Here is a 9,127-nt window from a genome sequence, read left to right as displayed (position 1 = left end):
CTGGGTTGCTTCCAAATGAACACACTGCCACCCCCATTGGTGTCCACATTGCATTGGTGTCTCTTTTATTTTATCCTTGAGATGGGGGTCTCTTTATAGTTCAGGTTGACTTTACCATATAGTTGTAGTTTGAAAGAGCAATGTCCCCTCATAGGCTGGAGTGTTTGACAACTTGTTAGCTACGGGTACTGCTTGGGGGAGGTTAAGGTGGTATAGTCTTATATGAGGAAGCATGTCACCAGGGGTGGGCTTTGAGAGTAAAAGCCTTGAGACACTTCCAGTTTTCTTCCTCTGCTTTGTGCTTGCAGGTGAAGAAGCTGTGAGCTTCCAGCTTCCTGTTCCTGCCAGCAAGCCTGCCACTTCTTCCCATGCCTCCCTGCCAAGGTTTGCTCTCACTTCTCTGGGACTGTGAACCCAAACTCCTCCTGGCCCAGCCTCCTCTGAGTGCTGGGATAGCTGGTGCAAACCACCACATCTTTCTCTAAAGTATTGCTTCTAATTGCGTTGAATTTATAAGCAGAATCACTGGATCAGAGAATTCTCAACCTGCAAAGACAGACCAGGCTGCATTCCCCAGCAGCTTCCCCAGTGCAGAGTTCATCTCCTTGTTGTGCTAAGTCACTATCCTAATTGATTTGCATCTTCTGAATGTTCTTCTAAAGTCTTTTCCCTTTTAATCAAGTTGCTTATCGCTATTGAATTTTAATTTTTTAAAAATATCCTAAATGCAAGAGAAGCACCGGGGTAGCTAGGGCGCAGGGTCGGCTGACACTCGCCAGCTACCCACAACACCCGCCACAGGATCTTAAGACTTCTGGTGAGTGGAACACAGCTTCTGCTCCAATCCAACTGCGAGCGGGACCTGAGACTGCATTAGTTAGGGAAGCAGAAACCGGCCTGAGTAGGGCCACAGGCCTCATCCGGCCGGACCAGCACCAGGGTAGCTAGAGCGCAGGGTCGGCTGACACCCGCCAGCTACCCACGACCCCCGCCACAGGATTTTGAGACTGCTGGTGAGTGGAACACAGCTTCTGCTCCAGTCCAATCACGCGGGACCTGAGACTGCTTTGGTTGGGGAGGCAGAAATCCGGCCTACATAGGGCCACAAGCCTCTTCCGGTCAGAAAAGCACCAGGGTAGCTAGGGCGCAGGGTCGGCTGACACTCGCCAGCTACCCACAACACCCTCCACAGGATCTTAAGACTTCTGGTGAGTGGAACACAGCTTCTGCTCCAATCCAATTGTGCGCTTGACCTGAGACTGCATCAGTTAGGGAAGCAGAAAACCGGCCTGAGTAGGACCACAGGCCTCTTCCGGCTACTGCCAGCTACCCACGACCCCCGCCACAGGATTTTGAGACTGCTGGTGAGTGGAACACAGCTTCTGCTCCAATCTTTAAACAGTGACAACGACAACAACTAACCCTAGGGATTACCAGATGGCGAAAGGTAAACGTAATAATCATACTAACAGAAACCAAGACCACTCCCCATCATCAGAACCCAGCACTCCACTTCGCCCAGTCCAGGGCACCCCAACACACCGGAAAAGCTAGACACGGATCTAAAAGCATATCTCATGATGATGGTAGAGGACTTCAAGAAGGACTTTAATAACACACTTAAAGAAATACAAAGGAACACTGGTAAACAGGTAGAAGACAGTAAAGAGGAAGCACAAAAATCCCTTAAAGAATTGCAGGAGAACACTGCTAAAGAGTTACAAATCCTTAAAGAAAAACAGGATAACATAATCAAACAGGTAGAAGTCCTTAATGAAAAACAGGAAAACACATCCAAACAGATGATGGAAATGAACAAAACCATACTAGACCTAAAAAGGGAAGTAGACACAATAAAAAAAACCCAAAATGAGGCAACACTGGAGATAGAAACCCTAGGAAAGAAATCTGGAACCATAGATACGAGCATCAGCAACAGAATACAAGAGATGGAAGAGAGAATCTCAGGTGCAGAAGATTCCATAGAGAACATCGGCACAACAATCAAGGAAAATGTAAAATGCAAAAAGATCCTAACTCAAAACATCCAAGAAATACAGGACACAATGAGAAGACCAAACCTACGGATAATAGGAGTGGATGAGAATGAAGATTTTCAACTCAAAGGACCAGCAAACATCTTCAACAAAATTATAGAAGAAAACTTCCCAAATCTAAAGAAAGAGATGCCCATGAACATACAAGAAGCCTACAGAACTCCAAATAGACTGGACCAGAAAAGAAATACCTCCCGACACATAATAATCAGAACAACAAATGCTCTAAATAAAGATAGAATACTAAAAGCAGTAAGAGAAAAAGGCCAAGTAACATATAAAGGCAAGCCTATCAGAATTACACCAGATTTTTCACCAGAGACTATGAAAGCCAGAAGATCCTGGACGGATGTTATACAGACACTAAAAGAACACAAATTCCAGCCCAGGCTACTATACCCAGCCAAACTCTCAATTAACATAGATGGAGAAACCAAAGTATTCCACGACAAAAACAAATTCACACATTATCTCTCCACGAATCCAGCCCTTCAAAGGATAATAACAGAAAAAAACCAATACAAGGACAGGAACCACGCTCTAGAAACAACAAGAAGGTAATCCCTCAACAAACCTAAAAGAAGACAGCCACAAGAACAGAATGCCAACTTTAACAACAAAAATAACAGGAAACAACAATTACTTTTCCTTAATATCTCTTAATATCAATGGACTCAACTCCCCGATAAAAAGACATAGACTAACAAACTGGCTACACAAACAAGACCCAACATTTTGCTTCTTACAGGAAACTCATCTCAGAGAAAAAGATAGACACTACCTCAGAATGAAAGGCTGGAAAACAATTTTCCAAGCAAATGGTATGAAGAAACAAGCTGGAGTAGCCATTCTAATATCTGATAAGATTGACTTCCAACCCAAAGTCATTAAAAAAGACAGGGAGGGACACTTCATACTCATCAAAGGTAAAATCCTCCAAGAGGAACTATCAATCCTGAATATCTATGCTCCAAATACAAAGGCAGCCACATTCATTAAAGAAACTTTAGTAAATCTCAAAGCACACATTGCACCTCATACAATAATAGTGGGAGACTTCAACACACCACTTTCTCCAATGGACAGATCATAGAAACAGAAACTAAACAGGGACACAGAGAAACTAAGAGAAATTATGAATCAAATGGATCTGGCAGATATCTACAGAACATTCTATTCTAAAACAAAAGGATATACCTTCTTCTCAGCACCTCATGGTACCTTCTCCAAAATTGACCACATAATTGGTCACAAAACAGGCCTCAACAGATACAAAAATATTGAAATTGTCCCATGCATCCTATCAGATCACCATGGACTAAGGCTGATCTTCAATAACAAAATAAATAATAGAAAGCCAACCTTCACGTGGAAACTGAACAACACTCTTCTCAATGATACCTTGGTCAAGGAAGGAATAAAGAAAGAAATTAAGGACTTTTTAGAGTTCAATGAAAATGAAGCCACAACATACCCAAACTTATGGGACGCAATGAAAGCATTTCTAAGAGGAAAACTCATAGCTCTGAGTGCCTCCAAAAGGAAACTAGAGAGAGCACACATTAGCAGCTTAACAACATACCTAAAAGCACTAGAACAAAAGGAAGCAAATTCACCCAAGAGGAGTAGACGGCAGGAAATAATCAAACTCAGGGGCGAAATCAACCAAGTGGAAACAAGAAAAACTATTCAAAGAATCAACCAATCAAGGAGCTGGTTCTTTGAGAAAATCAACAAGATAGATAAACCCTTAGCCAGACTCACTAGAGGGCACAGGGAAAGCATCCTAATTAACAAAATCAGAAATGAAAAAGGAGACATAACAACAGATCCTGAAGACATCCAAAACACCATCAGATCCTTCTACCAAAGGCTATACTCAACAAAACTGGAGAACCTGGATTAAATGGAGAAGTTCCTAGACAGATACCAGGTACCAAAGTTGAATCAAGATCAGGTTAATGATCTAAACAGCCCTATATCCCCCAAAGAAATAGAAGCAGTCATTAATAGTCTCCCAACTAAAAAAAGCCCAGGACCAGATGGGTTTAGTGCAGAGTTCTATCAGACCTTCAAAGAAGATCTAATCCCAGTTCTTCACAAACTATTCCACAAAATAGAAACAGAAGGTACTCTACCCAACTCATTCTATGAAGCCACAATTACTCTGATACCTAAACCACAAAAAGACCCAACAAAGATAGAAAACTTCAGACCAATATCCCTTATGAATATTGATGCAAAAATCCTCAATAAAGTTCTTGCTAACCGAATCCAAGAACACATCAAAACAATCATCCATCCTGACCAAGTAGGTTTCATCCCAGGGATGCAGGGATGGTTCAATATACGGAAACCCATCAACGTACTCCAGTATATAAACAAACTCAAAGACAAAAACCACATGGTCATCTCGTTAGATGCGGAAAAAGCATTTGACAAGATCCAACACCCATTCATGATAAAAGTCTTGGAAAGATCAGGAATTCAAGGCCCATACCTAAACATGATAAAAGCAATCTACAGCAAACCAGTAGCCAACATCAAAGTAAATGGTGAGAAGCTTGAAGCAATCCCTCTAAAATCAGGGACTAGACAAGGCTGTCCACTTTCTCCATACCTATTCAACATTGTACTTGAAGTCCTAGCCAGAGCAATTCGACAACAAAAGGAGATCAAAGGGATACAAATTGGAAAAGATGAAGTCAAAATATCACTTTTTGCAGATGATATGATAGTATATATAAGTGACCCTAAAAATTCCACCAGAGAACTCCTAAGCCTGATAAACAGCTTCGGTGAAGTAGCTGGATATAAAATTAACTCAAACAAATCAATGGCCTTTCTCTACACAAAGAATAAACAGGCTGAGAAAGAAATTAGGGAAACAACACCCTTCTCAATAGTCACAAATAATATAAAATATCTTGGCGTGACTCTAAGGAAGTGAAAGATCTGTATAATAAAAACTTCAAGTCCCTGAAGAAAGAAATTATAGAAGATCTCAGAAGATGGAAAGATCTTCCATGCTCATGGATTGGCAGGATCAACATTGTAAAAATGGCTATCTTGCCAAAAGCAATCTACAGATTCAATGCAATCCCCATCAAAATTCCAAATCAATTCTTCAACGAATTAGAAAGTGCAATCTGCAAATTCATCTGGAACAACAAAAAACCTAGGATAGCAAAACTCTTCTCAAGGATAAAAGAACCTCTGGTGGAATCACCATGCCGGACCTAAAGCTCTACTACAGAGCAATTGTGATAAAAACTGCATGGTACTGGTATAGTGACAGACAAATAGACCAATGGAATAGAATTGAAGACCCAGAAATGAACCTACACACCTACGGTCACTTGATTTTCGACAAGGGAGCTAAAAACATCCAGTGGAAGAAAGACAGCATTTACAACAAATGGTGTTGGCACAACTGGTTGTTAACATATAGAAGAATGTGAATCGATCCATTCCTATCTCCTTGTACTAAGGTCAAGTCTAAGTGGATCAAGGAACTTCACATAAAACCAGAGACACTGAAACTTATAGAGGAGAAAGTGGGGAAAAGCCTTGAAGATATGGGCACAGGGGAAAAATTCCTGAATAGAACAGTAATGGCTTGTGCTGTAAGATCGAGAATTGACAAGTGGGACCTCATGAAACTGCAAAGCTTCTGCAAGGCTAAAGACACCATCAATAAGACAAAAAAAAAAAAAAAACACCAACAGATTGGGAAAGGATCTTCACCTATCCTAAATCAGATAAGGGACTAATATCCAATATATATAAAGAACTCAAGAAGGTGGACTCCAGAAAGTCAAATAACCCCATTAAAAAATGGGGCTCAGAACTGAACAAAGAATTCTCACCTGAGGAATACCGAATGGCAGAGAAGCACCTGAAAAAATGTTCAACATCCTTAATCATCAGGGAAATGCAAATCAAAACAACCCTGAGATTCCAACTCACACCAGTCAGAATGGCTAAGATCAAAAATTCAGGTGACAGCAGATGCTGGCGAGGATGTGGAGAAAGAGGAACACTCCTCCATTGTTGGTGGGATTGCAAGCTTGTACAACCACTCTGGAAATCAGTCTGGCGGTTCCTCAGAAAATTGGACATAGTACTACCGGAGGATCCAGCAATACCTCTCCTGGGCATATATCCAGAAGATGTCCCAACCGGTAAAAAGGACACATGCTCCACTATGTTCATAGCAGCCCTATTTATAATAGCCAGAAGCTGGAAAGAACCCAGATGTCCCTCAACAGAGGAATGGATACAGAAAATGTGGTACATTTACACAATGGAGTACTACTCAGCTATTAAAAAGAATGAATTTATGAAATTCCTAGCCAAATGGATGGACCTGGAGGGCATCATCTTGAGTGAAGTAACACAATCACAAAAGAACTCACACAATATGTATTCACTGATAAGTGGATATTAGCCCAAAACTTAGGATACCCAAGATATAAGATACAATTTGCTAAACGCATGAAACTCAAGAAGAATGAAGACCAAAGTGTGGACACTGTGCCACTTCTTAGAATTGAGAACAAAACACCCAGGGAAGGAGTTACAGAGACAAAGTTCGTAGCTGTGATGAAAGGATGGACCACTTAGAGACTGCCGTATCCAGGGATCCATCCCATAATCAGCTTCTAAACGCTGACACCATTGCATACACTAGCAAGATTTTGCTGAAAGGACCCAAATATAGCTGTCTCTCATGAGACGATGCCGGGGCCTAGCAAACACAGGAGTGGATGTTCACAGTCAGCTATTGGATGTATCACAGGGCTCCCAATGGAGAAGCTAGAGAAAGTACCCAAGAAGCTAAAGGGATCTGCAACCCTATTGTTGGAACAACATGATGTACTAACCAGAACCCCGGAGCTCTTGTCTCTAGCTGCATATGTATCGAAAGATGGCCTAGTCGGCCATCAATGGAAAGAGAGGCCCATTGGACTTGCAAACTTTATATGCCCCAATATAGGGGAATGCCAGGGCCAAAAGAATGGGAATGGGTGGGTAGGGAAGTGGGGGGCGCTATGGGGGACTTTTGGGATAGCATTGGAAATGTAATTGAGGAAAATATGTAATAAAAATATTAAAATTTAAAAAATATATCCTAAATGCTAATTCTTTAAAAATATTTAAATGCTAATTGTGCATGTGTGTGCACACTCACATGCATGCACACACTTCATTTTGCCTGGAGCTGGAGTTACAGGTTGCTGTGCACCTCCTAGTGTGGGCATTAGGAACAGACCTTGGCGCCTCTAAAATAGCAGCAATTTCTTTTAACCGTTGAGGCACCCCTCCAACCACATGTACATATTCTTTGTCATCTACATAATTTGAAAATATTTCTCCCATTCTGTAGGATGCCCATCACAGTATCTTGATGTAGATTTTCTTTAATTTGTCCACTTGTCTTGTTGTCTTGCCTGTCTTTGGTATTATATTCAAGAAATTATGGCCAAACCTAGTATTGTAAACCTTTGTCCCATGTTTTCTTCTAAGCTCTTTGTAGTTTTAGATCACAGATCTAGTCTGAGTTGTTGTGTAGGCTCCATAATTCATATGGCTTCTCCAGCATCATGGGAAAAGCTATCTTCTCTTACTGGTCTTAGAACTCATTAAAAAAAATGTTTCTGGGCTTTCTATACTATTCCATCCACGTATATATGCATTTTCACATCAGTATATACCACAATTGTTCTGGCTATTCAAGGTCTTTCAAGGCAGAGTTTAGGCTGCATTTTTCTTTTAGGTTATATCTTCATGTCTGTTGGCTATGTATGTGTATGTATGCCTGTGGAGGACAGAAGGCAACAGATCCCTGCAACTGGAGCTACTGGTGGTAGTTCTACGTAGCCTGATGGAAGTGCTGAGACTTGAACTCAGGTTCTCTGGGAGAGTAACAAGAGCTCTCGAATGTTGAGCCTTCTCTCTATAAAGGCTGAAATTTTCTATTTATAAAATCAAGTGCCATTGAGATTTTAGGACTGGAGAGATGGTTCAGTAGTTAAGAGCACTATCTGTTCTTCCAGAGGACCTTGGATCCAATTCCTAGAACCCACAGGGCAGTTCACAACTGTCTGCAACACTGGTACCAGGGGATCTGACACCCTTGCACACACATACAAGCAGCAAAACAAAATGCACAATAAAGTAAAAATAAATCACTGGGGTGGAGAAATGCCTCAGCAGTTAAGAGCACTGACTGCTCTTTCGAAGGTCCTGAGTTTAATCACAGCAACCACATGGTGACTCACAACCATCCATAATGAGATCTGACGCCCTCTTCTGGTGCATGTGAAGACAGCTACAGTGTACTTAAAAATAATAATAAATAAATCTTTAGACCAGAGTGAGAGGGGCAACTGGAGTGAGCAATCTATATTCCCAGCAACCACATGATGGCTCACAACCATCAGTACAGCTACAGTGTACTCATATACATTAAATAAATAAATAAATAAATAAATAAATAAATAAATAAATAAATGTAAAAATAAATTTTGATAATGGCATTGAATCTATACTGTCTTGGGGAGTGTTGACTTTATGGATGGAACTCCTTGTATGAAAATAAAGGAAAATAATAATGTTAATAATATAATAAGTGATATTTAGAAGAGTGTCCCTCAAACTGAATTGAGAAAGTGTAATGGGAAATGTCTAGGTTTTGTAAAACTAAGTAGTCCCTTTAAAAGTATGAAGATACTCTGGACACAGTGGCACCGCCTTTATTCCCAGTTCTTGAGAGGCAGAGGCAGGCAAAGGTCTGTGAGATTTAGGTCAGGCTGGTCTACACTCTTCTCTCTTCCACCATATGGGTCCTAGGGAATGAAGCCAGGCCACCAGGCTTGGTGGGTGGCCAAGTGCCTTTATTTCTCAACCCATCTCATGGACTCATAACTTATTTATGCACCCCACTAATTTTATAAAATAGGATCACCTTTAATAGCTTCTATTGGTTTGTATATATGATCATATCATTTATAATAATATACTACTTATTTTCAACACAGTTGCCTTTTCTTCCCCTATTTTCTGTG

Source organism: Mus caroli, unplaced genomic scaffold, assembly GCF_978045245.1.
Source record: "Mus caroli unplaced genomic scaffold, Mus_caroli_1 scaffold_13, whole genome shotgun sequence".
Classification (NCBI taxonomy): Eukaryota; Metazoa; Chordata; class Mammalia; order Rodentia; family Muridae; genus Mus; species Mus caroli.
The sequence above is the reverse complement of the archived record's forward strand: the minus strand, read 5'-3'. Positions refer to the sequence as shown.